At 38.4% G+C, this 21,059-nt stretch overlaps 1 long non-coding RNA gene across 1 annotated transcript; it reads right to left on the bottom strand.

The window, feature by feature from the left end:
- Nucleotides 1-18,100: 18,100 nt before the first annotated feature.
- Nucleotides 18,101-20,641, bottom strand: LOC143851133 (uncharacterized). Its single transcript, XR_013236217.1, has 3 exons — nucleotides 20,432-20,641; nucleotides 20,213-20,321; nucleotides 18,101-19,937 (listed from the first exon to the last, which is right to left on the bottom strand). It is a non-coding gene; the product is annotated as an uncharacterized LOC143851133 (long non-coding RNA).
- Between the last annotated feature and the right edge of the window lie 418 nt (nucleotides 20,642-21,059).

Raw genomic sequence — 21,059 nt, 5'->3', positions numbered from 1 at the left:
ATCTTACTCTGTCTTAATATCATCTGGACTATAGAAGATTCCCATTGCTATACTATATTGAAATTTAGCTATCATCTCAGAGCCAAGTACAAATTACCAAGCTAAAATCCCAATTGAATAAAAGAGGACATCAATACCATTCACAATGAAAGTCATTGATAACACTATTGTTAACTTACCAACTTCTCCAAAAGCTTATGCTGTTGGAGAAAGGCATTATTTATCTTTTATACTTTAACAACTAATAAAGCCAAAAGTTTTTCATCTCTAAAAGAGGCCACTCTGCCTTGTAGTTGGCTACAGCTGAAGGCCGGATTTTACCCCCAACACTCACCATTATAATCCTTTGAAGCACAAGTAGAGGGATGCGAAAGGACTCTTAAAAGCTGAGAGGACTCCATGCAAATTCAAAAGTAAGTCCATAGGAAAACAAACAAACTACAAGAAAAGGGGGGCTGGAATTTGTCCAAGCCTTCCTCCAAATTTCCAAAACCATTTCAAATTTTCATCTTCAAAACTACTGAAATGAGAGCACTTATTTTTTGGATGGCAAGGACTTCACCCCAAATTATAGTAGAGGGTTGAGGTCCTTGATGGGCTGATAACTTGACAAGTGTCTTGTTTCCTCATGGACACTTGTCAAGCAAGGAAAAAAGATGAATATAGATGTGGCATGTGTCCCATGTTCCACTGGTCCTGAGGACAATTGGCAATCGTAGAGGCCACTTGTCACATTCGCTTCCATGTGTCTTCAAATGACTTGTTTGTTGCAGCCCGCCCACACACACCCCCCCACACACAATTTTGTGGATCAGCTGACAAGTGGCAGCCCATGAAATTTCCTTGAGTGGTCTCTGTCTTGTGCAAGCATGGGAGCTCTCCGAGTGACAAAGGTGTGGTCCCATCCCTTAGAACCAAGAACCTTTCTCATGGGTGCCGCTCCCATGATAGAACCATGAATTGGATATCCTTTGGATGGGAACCGCTCCCATGACGCTCCCGAAGAGACGGGAACTGCTCCCATGATGGTCCCAACCTACTCCTATTAATCATCAGTCCACTATTAGCAACTTCCGTGTATCAAACTCCTCTAACTCTTCAAAGTACTTCATTGGAGCAAGCCCAAAGGCATCTTCAGAATGCACGAGGAAAGATGGCACAAAATGAAGATGGTTAGAAATTATTAATTTTAGACGTACTTAAAATTTGAAAGATAAATGTGAAGACAGTTAGAAAATACTATTTTTTTATGTACTTGAATTTTGAAAAACATATAAAGAAAATATTACATAAACGCTCCCACGATACTCCCAACCCTAAACTCTTCTTGGCCCCTACGCTTCCTCGCAGCCGTTCACTCACCAGCTTCATGCTTCTAATACAGACCTGATCCCCCACATCCTTTACCTCTTCTATTCTTCTAATTGACAAACATTCCCTCACTACAGAATCTCCCACACTTCTCTCACTAATTACAATCTTGTCCTCACTACACATATTCCCCTCATCTCAGAATTATTATAAAATACCCCTAATCAATACAAGAACACTGCAAACTAATTACCCCTGCTCTATCAAAGAGGCCCCATAAGCTCTAACTAGGGACTTGGTCTATATCAAACTTCCCCTCCCCCTCTTAAAAAGAGTTTGTCCTGAAGCTTAACTCCTCTATTGGAGGTGTAGGCTCAAGTCATGGGCAGGCAAGGATACTGTCTCTCACTAACCGGCCAAAGGCAACATAACTACGATGCCGGGGTCAAAGATGTAAGTCCAAGGCAAGGCCCTTCACCTAGGGCCCATATGTCTCTACGAGGAGACATCTCTGTGCTAGGATCCACCACCATCTCAATCTAAATGGCGATGGTTCCTATTTGTCTCCGTAGATGTGTATTTTGCCTATCTTGGTGATAGTTCCTATCTAGGGGTGCAAGTTTGGCCCTGTCAGCCCTGACCCACTCTGAGCCCGAACAGGGTCAGGGCTGGATTTTCCAACCCTGAGGGCGGGTCAAGGTTCATTTTTTTAGACCCTGACTCATGTAGGGTCGGGTTCTGGGTTAATGCCTCGGGTACCCTGACCCGGCCCGACCCTAAGTTTTCTATTATAGAATTGAACCATCTGTGCATGTTTCTTTTGTTAATGTTTTCTATTATCTTGGATTGATGTTTTTTTATATTATTATTATTAATTGTCTCTGTTGCCTGTCATGTTGTTGAATTCATATTGTCTTATTTTGTTCCCTTTCTCTGTTTATTGATCATTTTGTTCCATATGATAAGTGGTTGCTTTATTTTTGGCACTCTTAACAGGTATTTGCACTAGGTCAATTAGGGCTAGCCCGGCCCAATCACTGCCAATCAGGGCGGGCTAGGGCCAACACAATACCCTGTAGGGCGGGTAATGGGTTGAGGAGATAATGGGATCCAGGGTTGGGCTAGGGTTTTGAAAAACCCAACCCAACCCGACCCTGTTGCAGCCCTATTCCTATCTGTCTCCATCTATATGTATTTTGCCCATCTGCCATAAGCTCAGGTCAATAAACTGGTCCAACTCTACCAAGGCGAAGTCCAAGGTACCTTCTGTTGGTGAAAATCTGTCCACTGCCTCGCCATAATCATCCACTGCGATCTCTGTCTCATGCTTGTCTGGATTAACGGACTCTTCCTGCTCATCATGAATATCCAATGAATCATTATATCAATAGGCTCCTGTATTGGTGCCTCAAATGAATCCCCGTTTGTAGTAGACGCCTCAACCTCTCTTCGGCCCTTAACATAAATAGGATCCCTATAAGCTCTGTCAACGCATCCTTAAGTGGTCTCCTCACCATCAGTCTCTACATATGTGATATCAACCTCAGATGTAGGAATACAAGATGCTTGAGCCAAACTTGTTGCTTCTGTAACTGACACAAGGTCTTGGCGGATGTGGTTCAGGTAGGAAAGGAACAAGAAAGCAACTCAGGGAAGGATAGTTGAGAAGTTATCGGTGAAAACTCAAGATCAACCGATGACGCCTGGATCAACGCAAGTTTCCAACAGATCTCAACCAGATCAGATTAAGGATTCACAAACTATTTGGACTTTAAATAGTAAGGTTGATTGGGGGTTTCAAAAGTTTCAATTCTTCTTGACACTGATCCTGGTAGGCTAATAATTGAGAGGCACATGAAAAACAAACTAACAAAAGGAGATAAGCTGTAGACGAGTTTCGTCAGATTTTGAACAACACTCAATGATGAAGTTGATGGAAGTTACATTAACTTGTTAAAGAAAACAGATCATCTATGTTCAGTCTCTGGATCTGTGAATTAAGGTACTTCGGTGGCTGAGATCTTAGGTTTTAACCAGTTTACGGAGAGGAACTGTTGAAGCGAAATGATCAATAGGTTTTGCTGTAATTCTAGAAGCTAACCAGTTTCCCAGTGGGGAACTTATTGAGTGGAGTCACTCTTGAATGCAACAGTGGCAGAAAACTTATATTGACTGCAGATCTAGCTAGATCTAAGATCTAGTTGGATCTATAATCTACGAGGTATCCACACAGGAATTTCCAGCTTAGCGTTTCTGAGAATAACCTATTCGATATTTGTTAGTTGATTTCCTAAGCTTTACTAGGAGAATTCAAAGAAAGATCAACTAGCTACTTCGACCTACTACTAATATAGAAGTGTCACTAGAACAAAGATAGATAAGGTAAGGAGAAGAAGCTGCTTCTACTATTGGATTCAAAGTAGAACAAGAGTGGGAAAGTAGACCCTTATGGGGAGAGGGTTGGACTAGTAGCCAAGTAAGTGTTGAAACTTGTCCTCTTCTTTCTTGTGGTCCCTAGGACACTTGGCATAATGAGAGAGATTATATCCTCCTTGGTTGCCATTTGTAAGTGGTCCCAAGGACACTTATCACCCAATCACACGGATGGTTAGTTACACAAGTGGTCCCCAAGTGGGCATGTGTAAGCCCAAGGGCTCCCATGGGTTAATCATTCACCTTACCTTCTTGTTTTGATGCTAGCAAACTCAAATTGATTAGCATTTATGGACTAATGTGTTGCTTTGAGGTGTTGTGTTATATACAGGAATTTCATGTCATAATCGCCATTACACAACTCTTCTCAACACATGGATTGTGGATCAATAAACAAAGGAACCAAGAGCTTGCACCTACATTGAAGACATCCTCATTTGAAGATGTTCAAGTCAAGAAGCTCAACATGAAGATCCCACAAGTTCCTAGCAACTGTCAAGAAAGAGCTTGGAGTTGAACATGCCATGGTGACACCTCATGCACCTTTCAACATGTATTGAAGATTGGAAGATAAGTCACAAGAGCCGAATCAAGTTCAAGATGTTCACTCAAGCCGAAGAAGTCCAAGGAAGTGCAAAAGAGCGAATACATTCTAAGAAGACCTAACGGTATCATTTTATAATGTACGTAGAGTCCTCTTGATATTTTGTAAATTGCACTTTCAAAGGTTTTCAAATGGTTTCCATACTTAAGTTTTTACATCTTTGAAAACCACACACACCCAAAAATGTATTTGAAAACTTAGAACTAAAGCCCAAAGACCATGGCCCAATGCCCCTGAATTTTAAAGTTAAAATGGAATTTCACATAGGGCCGGTCGACCGGGCTATGCCAGGCGACCGCAGGATGGTACCTCGAATTCCAGGACATCTCGAAATTTATCGGGCCGGTCGACCTCGGATTTGTTTTCTGGAAATCAAGAAAACATCCAGGTTGGTCTTGGCGGACGACTACGATAGTGTTTGCGAGCCGAATTTTTATTCAAACAGATTGCCCTCGTCGGGCGACCGCCATAGGGCCGGTCGACCACGTCGGTATGAAATAGATTGCCCTCATCGGGCGACCGCCATAGGGCCAGTCGACCTCCGTGCCTCGGTCGACCGCCGCGGCTTGGAAAACTAGCCGTTGGGGCTTGCGCATGTTGACTTTTTCAACCCTGTTTTTTACAGTTTTACCCCCAAACGGTCATATTTCCTTGTGGGTTATATATACACTATCAAAACCTTTCTAAACAACCTTTTGCAAGATCAAATCCCATCTTCTTGAACCTAAACTTTTATATGAAAGGTTAAACCTCTTTGAATTTGTATTTTTGCATTCTATTAAGAGGATCTCCATAGGCTTTACATTTGTATCTATTTCTTGGAGAGTTTGTGAGCTTTCAAAGTTGTAATCTGCCTATCAAGAGGCAAGAGAGAGTTCTATTTTTATTTTCTTCATTTGTTCTTGAGGGTCTTCGATTCGGCCCGTTAACAGAGGTGAATCATTGTAAGAGGGTGTGTCCCCTTGGCAAGGCTTCGTGCAGAAAGGGTGTGTCCCCTTTAAAATTGAAGGAATCAGTGTACGGCTTAGAGATTCTCCCATTGAAGAATCTCAAATTTTTAGTGGAGATCCGAAGGAGGTAAACTTGGAAGAGTGGAGTAGGTCTTGTGATAGACCGAACCACTACAAATTGTGTGCTTTGTGGATGCTTTCTCTTCTCCTTCTCTTTGCACTTTGGTGATTGGTAATCTCTACCCTATACTTGCACTTATGTTTTATTGAACAAGGGTTAGAGCATATAGGCTTAAAGTAACATCTAAACTCTAGCTTTCATTATCTTGAATATTTGAACAAGGGTTAGACTATAAATGCTTAATTAGTAATTTAATTTTAATAATCCATTTTATTAAGCCCAAAATTTTAATTAACCAATTCACCCTCCTCTTGGGTTGTCACACCTGTATTTCATTTGGTATCCGAGCTAAGGCTCTTAAAGAGGTTTTTAAATTTCAAAATCTACAAGAGAAAAGATCCGTGACAATCCAAATGGATTTTGAGAGAGGCCAATCCGTTCTAATTCCTCCATTCTTTGACGGAATGAATTTTAGAGCTTGGAAAGTAAAAATGCTTGCCTATCTCAAATCCAAAGATTTTGACATCTTAGATGTCATTGAAAGGGGATTCTCCATTCCAAGAAAATGTACTAAAAATGATGCAAAATTATTTTCATTAAACTCAAAATCTATTATTATAATATGTTGTGGACTATGTCCCAATGCTTTTGAAAAAATATCATCATGTACAAATGCAAAAGATATTTGGAGTAACCTTGAAAATGTTTATGAGAAAAATGATAGTCTCTCTTCAAATGACAATCTTGACAAATGAGACTATGCAAAAATCTTTTGCAAATGAAAATTCTTTCAAACATTCAATTTCTAATTTGGAGTGTCAAATTGAAAATTTGAAATTATAAGTTAATAAAAGTTTGAAAAGAAATGAAAAATTAAGTCAATTGAGCAAAGTTTTGATAAACAAAAATGATGACTTAATTAAACAATGCAATATCCTTGGAAAGAAAATAAATGCCTTGAAAACACAAACAAGGAATTAAATGAAAAATGTAAACTTGTTTGTGAAAATGAAGAAAAATGTAAAGTTAACTCTTCTCACCAAATAGATTATCTTAAGAATCAATTAAATGAGATTGAGTTAATAAATAAAGAACTCTCTTTGAAGAACCAAATATTACAAGGAGATAAAGACAAATATACATGTTCTCATGTGTATTCTTGTGGTTCTAGTTACTCCTCATCTACCCGTGCTTACTCATGTTCATATTGTGGTAGATTAGGGCATCACAAATCTAGATGTAGGCTTAGATTTGTGAAATCAAACAAGTTTGTGTGGGTAAGAAAAGATTCACTTCCACACACAAACTTGGTTGGAACCAAAGTGATTTGGATTCTAAAATTCCCCACTCAAATCATTGTTTGAAATTATTGTGGGTTGTGCTTTAATTGCTATACTATATGAATTCTCTCTCTCGATACTATATTTCAAATATTGAATTTCTTGTATTTAGATGACATGTGCTTAAATGATATAACATTTTAAATTCATGAACTTGGATACATATCCTTGTACTTGTTTATTAAAGTTTATATCCATGCTCTTATGCACTTAATGATCACATCATTTTCTTACTATGGTCTAAAAGCAAAACACTTGTATATTTATTTTAGACTAGATTCTGCACCTTATTGAAAATCTTTTAGGAAAATCGATCTAAGTGCAAAAACACACATATGCACTTAGCATCCACACCTAAAAGAGCTAACATGTCAATCCTTGCTAGACATAGATCAAACATGTATACATTTTGATTATAGCAAAATCCATCATATAGAACATCCACAAAATCTCAATTGAAAACACATGTCCACTCAATCACATGAGCCTAATTGATAGAAAAATAAAAATAGATTTTTAGGAGTCCTCACATGGCCTAAGGATCATATTTACAAGTCCATTAGAATCCCATAAAAGAGATAAAATAGGAGAAAATCAATTTGTCCACAAAATCCCTTGAAAGTATCAAGAAATTTGAAACAGGGGTGTGGAGATCGACCGAGCCGCGACGGGCAACCGCGTTTGGCAAATAGGAGAAAAATAAAAAGGAAACAGGTTAGTCGCGGTGGGGGACCGCTATAGTCCGGTCGACTGCGGATGGTCGTGAAGACAAAAATAAAAAAGGGTAGGCGGGTCACGGCGGGAGACCGCTATAGCTCGGTCGACCCCGACGATCGAAAACTACTTTTTAAAGGGCGTCCGCGAATCATTTTTCTATCTTCCGCCATTCATTTCTCTCCTAGGGGTTTCTTCCCTCTTTGCTCCCAAGCCATATATCTCTCATAAATCTTTCGATTTCTTTCTGTTTTCCACCTTCTTCATCCATTCTCATCATCTTATTCAAAACCCCCTTGGTTCTTACTTTGACTCTCCACTTTTCCCTAGTTTACAAAATGTAGACTTTAAGATAATCCCACGCACAAAAAGGGAAGCGGCTGAGAACCGAGCCGGAAGAAGATGTGTTCCCCACCGAGTACTTTTTCAACAAGAGGGCCATGGAGCGATTCAATCAATATCAAGCTCGAATCGTCATCTCAGAGAGAAGAGTCATCTTTCAAGACTTTGAGAAGTTTAAAGTCAGATCCTTGTTCGAATATCAAGGTTGGACCTTCTTTCTTACATTCAACGCTGTGTTTTATCCCGAGATAGTTAGGTATTTTTATGCAAATTTAAATATTGCCCATGGAGGAGTTGTCATGAATACCTATCTTCAAAGAAATGAATTTGGATTAAACTTGAAGGAATTGTGCTCGTGTCTTGAGGTACCTAATGATGGCATGAGGGTTTTCTTCTGGAAAAAGGATGAAATAGAAAATATTTCAAGAGAGTTGATGTTTATAAAACCTTACGAACCGTCCCGCCTCCTGAAGATAAACAAAACATCAATGCCAATGCTATGAACCCTGAGACTCGAGTCATTCACAAAGTTGTAGCCTACAATATAACCCCCAAGGCAGGAAACTTTGATGCAGTAAAGCCTTTGAAACCCTCAAAATCCATTGCATCATGCAAAAGATTTCGTTAAACCTAGGATACATCATGCTAGGTTACATGGAGGAGGCTATTCAAAGAGGACAAGGTGGTCTTCCTTATGGAATTCAAATTACTAAGCTTTTGAGGCATAAAAAGATCAACCTAGACAAAGCATTCTCAGAGAAACCAGATCCCCCTCTCAACCATACCACCATTATCCTTATGAAAATCCCTACATCTGGTGGAGAAGGTCCTAGTGGTGTTGAAGCAAAAGAAATTGAAGAGGCCTTGAAAGAGAATGAAGAGGTGGCACAGATGTAGGAGCAGATTAGAGCTCATGAGCAGCGGCGTTAGGATCCCACCACTGGCTCGTATGAGGATCTTGCTAGGGATATTGCTTCGTCGAGGACTGGGTTAGACACTGTCACCACCGGATTAGAGTCTCTCTCTACTGGCTTTGCTACTGCTGAGAACCAAAGAGTCTCAGATCATGCGAGATTTATGGAGGTTCTGGCAAGACAGCATGCAGAGATGCTACAGACATTATAACGGAGCCAGAGCACCAGATACTACGCCAGCAGCCCACCTCATGAGCGCCAGCCTCCTCCTCAAGACTGACGGATGCCCAGCACACTTTTGGCAGCAGATGCACTGGAGCTTGCCCTATCTTGATCGCTGCTTGATCATCATCTTTCAGTTTCTTCTTCATGCCTTGTATGGGCCTTTTAGACTATGTTTATATTTCCTTCTCTTCATGGATCCTGTTCATACCCGATGCGGGTTTTATGCTTGGATGTATATGCCCAGTATGAGCTTTATGACTGCTGTGGATGTTGCACTGGATGGACATGTCATGTGTGACATGGTTGTGGATATTATGGATGTTTTTGGATGATGCCCATAGGGGCCTTATATTTTCTTTTGATATCATGTTCAGAGTATTATTTATTTCAGTTGTGAAGTGGTGATGAGTAGCACTAGGCTCTCACACCCATTTGTGTATCTCTGACATGTAGATCTGATGAGAAGAGGTTGTGTCTCTCCCATCTTCGGTTCATGTATATGGAGCTTCATTTTGCTTTATATATATATATATATATATATATATATATATATATATATATATATATACACACACACACACACACATGTTCTTCTAGTTGCCATACCTCCTTGTTTCTCATTCTTCTGTATCCATGTGTTGATTAGACTGTGTTCTATTCTTTATCCTTTTGTCTAATAATCATCCATTCGCAATCAAAATGTGATTATCCTGTGAATGGAACAATTGTTGATTGGTTTAAAGGTGATTACATTCAAATTATGGGTTCTATGTGCCTTGAACTCTCACATTTAGATTAGATGCACATAGTCAGGGAGAGCTTTCACTTTCATATGTGCAAACCTCTAATGGTAAGCAACTTGAACTCAAAGTTATATTATAGATCTGAGCATATTCATGATCAAGAAGAGACTTGTCTGCTTCAAGGTTGGAAATGTTACCCAAGTGTTGAAATCATTCACCATTTTCAATCATATCATACTGTTATGCCCTATTACATAGGTTTCACCTAGGGCCAATGACAAATTCATAGGGGGAGAGCCAAATAATTATATATTCATGCTTATATAGATCACTGTGATATGCTCACAAGGTCTATTGCCTCCATACTTGTGCTTAACTTGCAAATCATGAGATCAAAAATAATATATATATATATATATATATATATATATATATGTATATACAAGTCTTATCATACACTTCACTTTTGTTTTCTCCTTGATAAGCATTACTAAAGCTTAAATGTAATATCATATAAAAGGGGGAGAATTTTGGGAATTGATTAGGTAGTCCTATTGTATATGAACCACTAGCTTTACATTTATTCATTATACTTGTGCATATAATGAGGGGGAGCATTACTCCATTGTTTATATCATATTCATGCTTAATGTCTTATTATCTAGATATCTCCTTCCTCCCTAATCAATTTGTTTGCCATCATAAAAAAGGGAGAGAATGTAAGCCCAAGGGTTCCCATGGTTAATCATTCACCTTACCTTCTTGTTTTGATGCTAGCAAACTCAAATTGATTAGCATTTATGGCCTAATGTGTTGCTTTAAGGTGTTGTGTTATATACAGGAATTTCATGTCATAATCGCCATTACACAACTCTTCTCAATACATGGCTTGTGGATCAATCGTCTTTATACAATTGGAAAACGTGGTTAGCCTGAGTATACTTTCTAAACATAAAATATTGTAGTTATATTCCTTATTTTGAAATAAAAATACAAAACGTCATTACTTGGTATCATGATGCTTCTCTGTTCTATTTATATAAATACCAATAATCAAGTAGAAGAACATGTGATGTAGAAGTTAGTGAATGATAGTCGAGTGTATATTCCTTATTTTTGTTATTTCTATGAGTTATTGGACAGATTTCTTGGAGGAAAAAGTTGCATACTTCTATCATTCACTAAAAATGGGGGTTGTTGTGCCACCCTGTTTTATCCTTTTGCTCTCTAGTTTGTTTTGTTTTGGAAGTTGGACCCATGTAGAAGGTGCCCCAATCGTTGAGAATACCATTGTTGTAGTTATCAACGTCAAAGGAAAGTTCAGATCAATTCAGGCAGCCATCAATTCAGTTCCGGCAAATAATAATCAGTGGATTCGTATAAAAGTTAATCATAGGCTTTATCAATAATCACCTAAACTAATTACTATTTGTTATCATTTCTTTATTTGCACAAGATATTTTGATTATGTGTCCAATTTTTGCTTTTATATATTTATGTTAATATGTGTGTGTATATAGGGAGAAGGTTACAATCTCTAAGGATAAACCATTCATTCTACTCGAAGTACATGCAGCCAGTGATACGATAATTGCTTGGGGTGATTCCATTAACACAAAGGAGAGTGCCACCTTCCGTGTTAATGCAGATAATTTTGTTGCCAGATCTATAACCTTCAAGGTGAAACAACTTATTTTTCACATCAAAAACTTTTATAATATGAAAAAGCAGTGACAAGAGGAGAACATAGAACCTTGCCTTTAACTCAGCAAGAAATAAGAAAAGGAAAAAGAAAACCATTTTACCCCACATTTATTTAGAACTCTCACTACAAGAAATTGGAGATTTACCGACAAACTTTTACCAGAGGTCATGTAAACCACTCCTAAAGATATACAATTACTGGCAGTAGTAAATAGACTGACGGTAAGTATGTTTTTTTATATATGACAAAAGGAGGCCACACCAAAAAAAAAAAAATAATCCTTTTTTCCGCCATAGTGAATCACCGGTGATCATGAACCCCCATTGTATCTTTATATACCGGCATTTATTTAATGACCGCCGGTTAAAATTATTAACGTTCTAGTGGTCAGACCACCAATGAAAAACTTAGAGCAAACACTGGCTATGGCCAAGAATAGAGTTCCAAACATGCACACATCGACTATTTTTGTATGATTTTCTTTTGTAGCATGATTATGCTTTTTACTAATTAGTATCAGCTTCTGGCCTTAACAGAACACATACAATGATAATTGGCGGTCTAAAAATGTTGCAAAGCAAGTTGTAGCAGCACTGATCTACGGGGACAAATCATCTTTCTACAACTGCAGTTTTATCGGCTTTCAAGATACACTGGGCGATATGTTGGGCCGCCATTATTTTAGGAATTGTTATATCGAAGGCTCCATCGACTTTATCTTTGGTTTTGGCCAATCTATTTATGAGGTACACTAAGATATCTATATTTTGATTGATCTGAAGGTGGGATGTGATTACTATAAATAGTAAGTCTCGGATAACTATTGTAGGTGGGCTATATGTTAATGTGGATATATGTTGATGTGGATGTCTCCACATATAGGATAAAAATTAGGGTTTTTCTAAGTGCCCTAAGGGCACTCATTAAGGTGCTATAAAGGTGGGCTATTTGTTGATGTGGACATCTCACATTTAGGATACAATTATAACTAAAAATAGAAATAAATCTCAAGTAAAAGAGCTATATTAGTAGAGCATATCATTGCAGCTCACACTTGATAGTCTTCTACTTTACAAACTATAACATTAAGATAGTAATCATGCCCGCTATTAGTGACCTTTAATATTGTGTTTGTGATGCAGTTGTGTGAACTGAATGTAAATTTGGTTCTGACACCTTCAATAAAGTACGGTTATATAACTCTCAAAGTAGGATGAAGGCAACTGATCCAAATGGTTTTGTGTTCAAGTTCTGTACAATAAATGGTACTGGTAAGGTGTACCTTGGAAGACCATGGGTAGTTTTTGCAAGAGTTATATTTTACAAAACGGTCATGTATGATGTTATCATTCCCAATGGATGGGATCCTCATGACGCTGGTGCACATGTGTAAGAGTTCTCTCCTTATGTTCTTTATCGATTGTGCGATTAAATTACGATCTCAACTGAGAAATTATGCATTGGTTTCTGTCAGGGATACTTTAACATTTGTAGAGAATGGGTGCACTGGAGCAGGTTCCAACCTTTCAGGGAGAGGAAGTGGGAAAAGTATCTCACTAATGCGGAGCTGGAGCAATTTACTAACATATCTTTCATCAATTCTGATGGACAGATACAACAACAGCCCTAAGTTATTTCTTAAAATTCATTTACACGATTGTTTCGTTACTCAATTAAGCTCTTCCTAAAGTATTAGCATACTCTATTTATAGCATAATCCAATGATTCATATCATGATGCAAGCTCTGTCAATTAGCACATGGATTTAATTGAGATTAATCCTCTAATATATTTGTATCTTACTCCCCCTTTTACTTTTTGTATATGAAGAGTTTTCCAATTAGGGTTCAAGAAGTGTTTGGCTAATTATAAGCAGATTTGGAAAAGAACCAAAATGGCGATTTGTATCATAGGTCTATTTTATGATGGGGTTCCTCCTTGTGAAGAATGCTAAGCTGAAGGGTGTCGTTGCGAAAACCTAGCCCCAAGGGGCCCATTAGATCCACGTCATCCAACAACATTTATAAAGACACAGAAAAGTGCAAAATTAAAGTAATTATAACGCTTTTGGGTTACATAGATCCAATGAGGCACCCCTCGTTGAAAAGTTAGACAATAATCTGTCGGAGCATTTCAAGAAGAAAAAATGTATTTTTTTTTTAAAATTGACAAGTTCATTGATACTATGATGATTACATTGGGGACCAGGAGTCCCTACTTGCATTACATAGAATCAATTAAGGGTGACTAGGAGCATGCTCCTAGACCAGTAAAAAGCCAAAAAATGATCTTTTTGGGCAACCACTACAACGAGTTCTACACTTCCATGCGCTGCTACCCTGCCGAATACCTATTTCATTTTCCTTTCAAATTCTTCATCTACTACCGCAGCTGAAAATGCCTTCCTCCTTTCTTTCCTTTACATTGCACAATGGTCTCATTTGAAAGGGCCATATTTATGGACCCCATCAAATCATAGCTCTGACCTGCCACGTCACTCAGACTGCTCCACCAGTTTCTAGCCAGCTAATTTAAATTTTAAAAATTCGCTCAAAGGCCTAAAGCTATTGTGCAGCTGTAATCATGCACGATAGCCAATCCATCGAATCCGATCATCGGCGGCCTCTACCTTGTGCCACCGTCCATTCCGGGGGATCCCCATTAAACCACCAAGCCAAAAATCCTAGTTTTTATCCTAACTTCTTCCCCTTCAGCTGCACCAGAACCTAAAATCCTAATCCTACCCTTATTTTCACCTAATCCTAGAGCCCACCATTGTTCATCCTAATCTTACCCTTCTAGCCCCAACCTTGTACCTTGATCAAACCCCATCTTTACCCTCCACATCCAACCTCTTCCATTTTTTCTCCCGAATTCAGCCACCCTTTTTTCACACTCCTGCCACGTCCACCACTTCCGACAACTCATCAGCCCACTTTCTCCATCCACCCAACCCAGATCCGATCCTTTCCCCAATAAATTCGGCCCACTCAGACCCAGATCCGGCCATTTCGTACCTCCAACCACCATTGCTGCATCCCCTACAAGATCTGCCCTACTCCAGACTTTATCTGGCCACTAACACCTCCCTTGCCCATCAAGGGAGAGAAAGGGAAAGATCCAAAAATAGGAAATATCTAAGAGAAAGAGAGACCAAAGAGGAAGAAAGAGGGAGGAGTAGAAAAAGCAGAAAGATAGAGAACAGGAAGAGATCAGAAAAGTGAAAGAAAAGAAGATAGGAGAAGAAAGAGATATTAGGAAAGGAGAGAGGGAGATCGATCGAAGAGAGAAAGAATGTATTAGATGTGCAAAAGAATGAATCCAAACATAATGTAAATATAGATCGTTTGACATTCAAAAATGATTGGTTAGCCATGACCATTAATGGGCTCAGAGAAGTAATAAACCATGCAACATAAGAAACCTATGATTTAATTGCAATGAACAAACGAGCAATGAGAAATAGATCAATACCATTCAAAAAAATATGAGAAATAGATCAAATACGACACCCATAAATTGATAAAAAACATAAGCAATGAACAACACGCACATATTTGCCAAAAACTCAAAAACCAATCTAATATTCTAAAATCAATTGAGGAGAGTATCCATAGCATTTTAGTTTTTACCTGATTTCTGGATTGTTGAACAGATCAAGTATGGCACCTAGAACTTCTGTCCATATGGAAAGTAAAAACAAAAGAGCATGATAGAGAGGGATATTGGGGTTCCACACAAAAGCAATAGTCCCACATCGGACATGCGAAATGGATGTGGATGGGTTATAAGGGAATGGGCACCCTCCCTCTAACAGCTAGCTTTTAGGGGCGTGTTCTACCCAGTTTGATTCCCTACAAATGGTATCAGAGCTGGGGTGTGGTAACTCCCGAGAGGATCTCGGTAACCCCGGTGTGCCTCCAAGGACGGTGGATTTCCCTCAGAGAAGATCTCGTGGTTCCCACGTTGTCGTCGCGTGGAGGGGGAGATTATTGGGGTTCCACGCAAAGGCAATAGTCCGACATATGAAATGGATGTGGATGGGTTATCAGGGAATGGGCACCCTCCCTCTAACAGCTAGCTTTTAGGGGTGAGTTCTACCCAGTTAAATTCCCTACAAGGGAGAAGGAAAGGAGAGGCACCTCCCACATCCCATATAAATACTGACTTAAAGAGCAGCATGCAACCAAAGAATCTGATTATAACTTAAAAAACATTCCACCCTTCACCAATCTGCCATTCAATGTCTTAATTGGTAGCATTCCACCCGTTACCGGTCTAACATTTTCTTTGTAATCGGCATGTGATCTCCTTGTTAACAATACTAAGAAAGTATGAGATTCACGCAATACTTCCTTTCTTCGATTGATGTATTATAACATGAAGTTCAATAAGAGGAGATTGCGGGGTTTCTATGTCACTGAATTATTAGAGAGCACCATTCAAATATATATATACTAGTTGCAGACCCATGCGATGCACGGGGTGTCGTTAAAAAAGGTAAATGATATATATTATCACCAATATTGGAATTTTAAATCTTATAATTTTGAAGAAATGAGATTTTATATGATGGATGGCTGTATAAGCCATTATTTTTCAAAAAGTATTGTACGGCCACTCCATATGATGATCCAAACTGTTCATTTGTAGAGCCACAGCATAAACAGGTTATGTCCCAAAAATCATATGATGATCCTAACCCTCCAATCTGTACATGTTTATCTACAAATGAACAGTGTGGATCATCCTATGAAGTGGGTAGTATAGTACTTTTAGAAAAATAATGGTTTATACGGCCATGCATCATGTAAAATCTAAAAAAGAGACAATTTAATCCGGCTATGTTGTAACCAAATTGAATGGTGAAAAGAGATTTATGTTGAAATAGTTTTGCCATATGTTAGACGTATTTCCTTGGTTTGCAAGTGGGTGGCGATTCTAACTTTAAAGTACACGCAATTAAGGCATTGGATGATATGGACTAATTTTCCCATGATCTAAACACTCCAATTGAGTGGCATTTGCTTTTAAATGAAGGTCATAGACTAATTTTGTGACATGTATCATCTATTCATCTATGGTACATCCTGTTAGATGGACATGTGGAGATCATCCTATTGATCATAAGGCAAATGTGGAATGGGCGGTTCATTTGATGATCTAAACGGTTCATTTGATGTGCCACCACTCAAATTTGATGTAACCCATTAATTCTTCCTCATAGGATGATCCTAACCCTGATGTAATTTCAACGTAATGACAGATCCATTGCAATATTAATGATCTTTTTACATTTTCTAAATTACACACCTTAGTTCCACAATCATATGAAATAATGAAGAAAAAATTAAATATCTTCTTCAAAGTTTCAAAAAATAAATTAAAATATATAAAGAAATTGGAAACCAAAAATAAACTTCAGAACATTACTGAGATTACAATGCGAAAACAGTATAGTAGAAGAAAGTTAAAAAATTAAAATTATCCTGATCTGATCCAAGCCATGAACAATGTGACCATAGATGAAGAGCGTTTAAAGAAGAAGCCATCACAAATCCTCTGCAAATTCTTGAACAGCAGCCTGAAAGCGTAAACCCTAAACCCCATCGTTGATACCACTCCCTTTACACTTTCACCCGTATGGATATGCCTGTAAATCATTTCAGAAAATTGATGCATTGTTATTTAAATATTTGGTTACATTACAAAGCATAATACACAGAGAAATATACGGAATAAAATAGAATAAAAATAAAATCATATACAGTTATGGCATAAAAATGCCATAAAAAATGTTGCCTCATAATTCGCTTGTATGCACAACTAAGAAACACAAAACAGAAGAAAATAAATAAAGAAAAAGGCTCCATGATAGCCTTAATTGTGTTAACAAAGATGAATAAAATCCCTGCAATGAGGAAGAACAACAGTTCAAGAAATTGTCATGAAAATGAGGGCAAACCTTCTCTCTCTGTTTTCAAATGGAAAGATTAGTATTTCTTTGACAGAGAAGCATAGGCAGAAGAAAATAGGAGAAGGGGAAATCAAAGAGCAGAGATATACGGTAGATACCTCATATTTCATAACAGCCAGCAAAGAAATTAGAAAAGCACTCATATTTGTTTCCAGGCCTTTACCCGTTGGACGCCCCCGGATGTCCATGTGCCTGAGGAATACACCGTTGCCAAGAAGTGCTGTCGTTGATGGAGAGAGACTAAATAGCTACTTGGAAAAGGAAAGTATATATACGAAGAGATTCGGCAAAAAAAACCAATTAATAGTAATAAAAGCAATTAATAGTTAAAAAAAGTTAGAGTGAGATATTTTCTCTGCGTTTTGGAAGGTGATTTAATGAGGTTTTAAGAAAGGGTATTTATCTTGAAGATTTATTAGGAGATTTAATAGCTTTCCTATTGGAGATTTATTTGCTGAAAGAGAGAGAGAGAGAGAGAGAGATTTAGGAGAGGGAAAGAGATATTACAGGAGATTTAAGAGCTTAAAAATAGCTACAAGCAGAACTTGAGTTTATAGGAGGGTGCCACGTGGCACCACCACAGTTTAGAGGATTCCGCTTTATATATATACTAGTTGCAGACGAGGAAAAAAATGCTTTAAAACTGTTTTAAAGCACCCTTAGAATATATATATATATATATATATATATATATATATATATATATATATATATGAAAATCCACGAGAAGCAACTGGGCGTATTGTATGTGCCAATTGCCATTTAGCTAATAAACCCGTGGATATTGAGGTTCCACAAGCTGTGCTTCCTGATACTGTATTTGAAGCAGTTGTTAGAATCCCTTATGATATGCAACTGAAACAAGTTCTTGCTAATGGTAAAAAGGGGTCTTTGAATGTGGGGGCTGTTCTTATTTTACCCGATGGATTCGAATTAGCTCCCCCCGACCGTATTTCTCCCGAGATGAAAGAAAAGATAGGCAATCTGTCTTTCCAGAGTTATCGCCCCACTAAAAAAAATATTCTTGTGATAGGTCCTGTTCCTGGTCAGAAATATAGTGAAATCGTCTTTCCCATTCTTTCTCCGGACCCTGCTACTAAGAAAGACGTTAACTTCTTAAAATATCCTATATACGTAGGTGGGAACAGGGGAAGGGGCCAGATTTATCCCGATGGGGGTAAGAGTAACAATACAGTCTATAATGCTACAGGAGCGGGTATAGTATATATATATGAGGAAACTGTTGGTGAGCTTAAGTTCACCAAACTTATGGTGAGCTAGCTTGCCCAATCACATGGGTCCCACATTTTGGGGAGTGATCCAAACCATTCATTTGCAAGGCCTTATCATAGATAGGGGGTGTACCAAAAATCAGCTCCATAGGATCATCCTAACCCCTCCATTTGTGCAGGACAAAAATGGGGCAGAGAGAGAGAGAGAGAGACCAAAATTATGAATTCTGTGTATCTTCAATTGACCAAAGGAAATCAAAATAAAACACGACTTATAAAACCCCATGTAGATGCTTATGTTGAGATTTTATACGGTGTAAGTCCTTATACTCACACATTTTTCTAAATAAATATATATTTTCACTATAGATTGAACGGCTATGATAATCCTTTGGGAATAAATTATTGGTCACAACCTATTTACATTGTGGTTCGCAATTTTAAAAAGCCCTCTTTCATACCGAAGAAAGTTATTAAATCTCTTATTAAAGGCTATTAAATCTCCTATTAAATCTCTTTCTCTCTCCTAATTCGGCAATTAAATCTCCTGTAATATCTCTCTCCCTCTATCAAGTTTCGTGGCAGCCAACTATTTATCACGTTTTGGCAAAGGGAAGTGATGTATCCGCCCCCTGTCAGTGTTTGTGGCAATTAGGGGCATTGAATTCTTCTCACATAAGTACAACAGCCTCTCTTTAGTCATTGATACACTGACAGGGGGTGTTCCCGGTGATCAAAAGGGGCGGATATATCATTTCCCTTTGGCAAATCATATCACATATATATCATATCCCCTTTTTCCCAACCTATATACAAAAGGTTATACATTTGTTGTCCCATGGTGAATGCAATATCGCATTTGCAAATCCACATATCCGCAATCCCATTTTGAGGCCATCCATGATCCAAGAAAACTCCAACTGGTTTCTTAAACCACTGTCTGAAAAAACGGGTTCTTCAAAATTATATTTGTAGTAGGGGCATTTCTTATCTGGAAATTGGTGGGAAAAAAAATAAAAGAATAGAAAATAAAGAAAAACTAATCTAGCCATGGGGTTATCTTAGAAGCATGTTAAACAAAAAGTACATCCGGTGGTTCCAGGTTTCACTTCATTTTATAAATAGACGGGCAACCTCAGAATGGAGAGAAATGCAGGCAGAGCGGCCCAAATGACTGAGGCAATTTGACCTGCGCGGTTACCCGAATAAAGAAATGTAGCAAATCAGCAGCCATGAAAACACTTTGAAAAAACCCTCTCCTTTGTCTTTGTGTCTTCCCTCCTTCCTAGAAAATCCCTTTTCCAAATCTGTTCCTCTCATTAAACACTGTCCAGAAAAGAAATTTAAAGGATATACAACTAAACCCAGTTCAAAAAAATAGAAGCTTTTTTTTTCTCTCCATTTTTTTCCATCAATATATCAATAAGGAGAAGGAAGATGGTGATTATACCTCGCTTGATCTGGTACTATGAAAGAGAATTTCATGGAATATTTCAGAAATTTCCATGAAATATAATAATAACACTGCAGCTTCTTACAAGAAAAACGAAGAGAAGAGCACAAATTAATCGATGATCTAAATGAAATAAAAAGAGAATTACCATTTCGGATGGTTGACTTGGATCCGATTCCGCCATTTTTTGAGATTTTAAGAGTCCTCTGCAAACCCTAGAAAGAAATCTTTGGAAAACGGAGAAACCCTCGGAATATCTATGAGAGAAGAAAGATATAATGATAAACCCTATTTATAGGGGATCTTGATTCGCTAAAAAAACTCTTACAAAAAAGAACCGGCAAATTGAAAAGTGAGAAGGCAATACCTCAAGCACTTACAGTAAGTAATTGTGCAAAATTTACCTTCCATTCACCCCTTACAAACATTACCAGTGTCTTATTTATTTGGAGTGTTCGTTAGCTCATTATGAAAATATTTAATTGCAAAGGAGACCAGATAACTAAAATCATATATTTGGATAACTACTGTGTTGGTATCCGCACATACTCGAGCATAGTGTATAGAAGCACTGGGTCCACAGTTGAATAAATTTTAGGCGCATGATTTAGAGAGAGAAGCAGTCCTGAAATTTCCATGGTATTTTATAGACCTGGCAAACGGGTGGGCCGGGCAGGGTCAACCCGCGGGTGTTGCGGGTGCGGGTCACACGGGTCGGGTCAGGAAATGACCCGCATTTTTGCGGATCAGAATTTACGTGACCAGCGCGGCCTGCGGGTGGGCCGCGTCAACCCGCGGGTCACCCGCAAATTCAAACATTAGATGGCCCACAGCCTCTCTCTGTATTAGGTGTCTTCCGTGAGAGATTTTTTTTTTTGAGATATTTTAGATCCTGCTCGCCTTAGCTGAACACGTGTCCCCTTAGCTGCCATATCTATGCTTGCCTATATAGGTAGCTTTCCAAGAATCTGTACTCCCTCCTCCCCGCCAAGACT

Source organism: Tasmannia lanceolata, unplaced genomic scaffold, assembly GCF_043159265.1.
Source record: "Tasmannia lanceolata isolate RefF3 unplaced genomic scaffold, GAP_Taslan_0.1 ptg000018l, whole genome shotgun sequence".
In the NCBI taxonomy this organism is placed as follows: Eukaryota; Viridiplantae; Streptophyta; class Magnoliopsida; order Canellales; family Winteraceae; genus Tasmannia; species Tasmannia lanceolata.
The sequence above is the reverse complement of the archived record's forward strand: the minus strand, read 5'-3'. Positions and strand labels throughout refer to the sequence as shown.